The 2,441-nt window shown below is 40.1% G+C and overlaps 1 pseudogene; it reads left to right on the top strand.

Annotated features, from left to right (window-relative positions):
• The first annotated feature begins 218 nt into the window (after positions 1-218).
• On the top strand, positions 219-1,014 carry LOC101355721 (manganese-dependent ADP-ribose/CDP-alcohol diphosphatase pseudogene; annotated as a pseudogene).
• The last annotated feature ends 1,427 nt before the right edge of the window (positions 1,015-2,441 follow it).

Genomic DNA, 2,441 nt, shown 5'->3' on the forward strand with positions numbered 1-2,441 from the left:
ACTTATTCTTCCATCAAAGAATTGTCAGTAGCTGCTTGCTTTTGTCTGATGTACCTGTTGGCTTTCCTGAAAGGTTTATAAGAGTTTCAGTTAATAATTGAATTTAACCAGACTTTGATTAAAGCTTTTTTAATTTTATTTTATTTTTAATAACACACTTTTGTCTGGTTAAATATGTATGTGTGTGTGTGTGTATATATATACATATATATATACCCTATTGTGTATTTCAGCATGGCGATATTATCGATAGATATAATGTACAGTATCAAGTACCAGAAAAGTCATTAGAACTTGTTATGATCACATTCAAAATGCTTAAAATCCCAGTTCATTATACATGGGGAAATCATGAATTTTACAACTTCAGCAGAGACTATTTAACAAACTCCAAACGTAACACAAAGTTTCTAGAAGACCAGATTGTACATCATCCTGAGACCATACCTTCAGAGAATTATTATGCTAATCATTTTGTACCTTTCCCTGAATTCCAGATCATTTTACTTGATGCTTATGACTTGAGTGTCTTGGGTGAGGATCAGTTTTCTCCAAAATATCAGCAATGATAAAGATACTGCAGGAGCATAACCCAAACATGGAATTGAACAGACCTCAGGGACTTTCTGAGACCCCGTTTGTCCAGTTTAATGGCGGATTCAACCAAGAATAGCTGAAGTGGGTGAATGAAGTTCTTACATTCTTTGACACAAACCAAGAAAAGGTGGTGATGGTGAGCCATCTTCCCATTTACCCAGAATCCTCTGACAGTATGTGCCTAGCCTGGAATTAAAGACACCCTTGCAGTCATTTGGTCTCATGAGTGTGTGGTGTGCTTCTTCACTGGTCGCACTCATGATGGAGGATCCTTGTGGTGTGCACCACATCAGTCTAGAAGGTGTCATTGAAACAGCGCTAGACAGCCAAGCTTTGGGAACATTTCATATCTACCCTGATAAAATGATGTTGATAGGGAGAGGCAGAGTTCCAAATAGAATTATGAATTGCAAGTAAGAAAAAGCTTTCAACAAAAAAAAAAAAGATATATATATGCAGCTGTGGTGGTGCAGTGGTTAAGAGCTTGGCTGCTAACCAAAAGGTCGGCGGTTTGAACCCGCCAGCTGCCCCACTGAAGAAAGATGTGGCAGTCTGCTTCTGTGAAGATTACAGCCTAGGAAACCCTCTAGGGCAGTTCTACTCTGTCCTATGGGGTTGCTATGAGTCATAATTGACTCAGTGGCAACGAGTATTCAGTTATTGCTGCCTTTGGGCAATGGATTTGTGGATATTTACTTTATTCTTCATACCACTCTGTATTGTTTGCATTTTCTTTACAAATGTAATCATAAAAAATTATTTTAACTTTGGGAAAAAATAGAAACCATGTACCTGGAAGGCATTTGATCTTTATGGATTTCTCCTGCAGCCTGTACAGGAGAGAGGCCTTTGTACATCACATCTGAGCAAGGAAAGTGAGGTTTTAGGTCCATTGTTTTTTGTTCCTCTCCCCTTCCTGAATCAAGAAGAATTTGAAATGTAGAAAAGAGGTTGGTACTCAGAATCAAGAGAGCTGAGCTCAAATGCAATGCTAGCCATCACTTATTAACCTCTTTAGACTGTTTGAGCATTTGAGAAATGGAGATATGCTAATATCAAATGTATGGCTGGAGCCCTGGTGGTGCAGTGGTTAAGAGCTACAGCTGCTAACCAAAAGGTCAGCAGTTCGAATTTACCAGCCGCTCCTTGGAAACCCTATGGGGCAGTTCTACTCTGTCCTGTAAAGTTGCTATGAGTCAGAATCGACTTGATGACAATGGGTGATGTAAGGCTGTTACGAGGATTAAACAAAATAATGTTTGTGAAAACATATGGCTCAGTGCCAGACGGATAATAATCGCTAATGTATTGAGTGCTTACAATGTGCTAGGCACTGTTCTGTGTACTTTAGAGCCTTGCTACTGAAAATGTGGTCTGTAGACCAGCAGCAAGGGTATCACCTGAAAGCTTGGTAGGAATGCAGAATCTCAGGCTTCACCCAGAACTACTAAATGAAAATCTACATTTTAACAGAATCCTCGGGTCATTTGTGTGCACATTAAAGTTCGAGAAGCACAGCTTTACATGTCATTTAATCCCCAACATCACCCTAGGAAGATGGCGCTATATCATTCCCATTTTACAGGTGAAGAAATTGAGTCTCAGACAGAGTACTTTGCCCAAGGTTAGTAAGACACAATCTGATTCCAGACACTCAAGTTCCAGAGCTCACGAGCTTAACCACTCTGCTCTACTGCCTCTCATAGCAGGTGTCCAGCCAGAGACAGTGGAAATTACCTATAATTCCATAGCCCTTCCTGCTCCACTCACACTGCTGCCTGGTGCAGGAATGGCCTGGAGCACATTTTGCAACTATGAAAACGAAAATGGGAAAAAATAACACT

This window comes from Trichechus manatus, unplaced genomic scaffold (assembly GCF_000243295.1).
Source record: "Trichechus manatus latirostris isolate Lorelei unplaced genomic scaffold, TriManLat1.0 scaffold00107, whole genome shotgun sequence".
Classification (NCBI taxonomy): domain Eukaryota; kingdom Metazoa; phylum Chordata; class Mammalia; order Sirenia; family Trichechidae; genus Trichechus; species Trichechus manatus.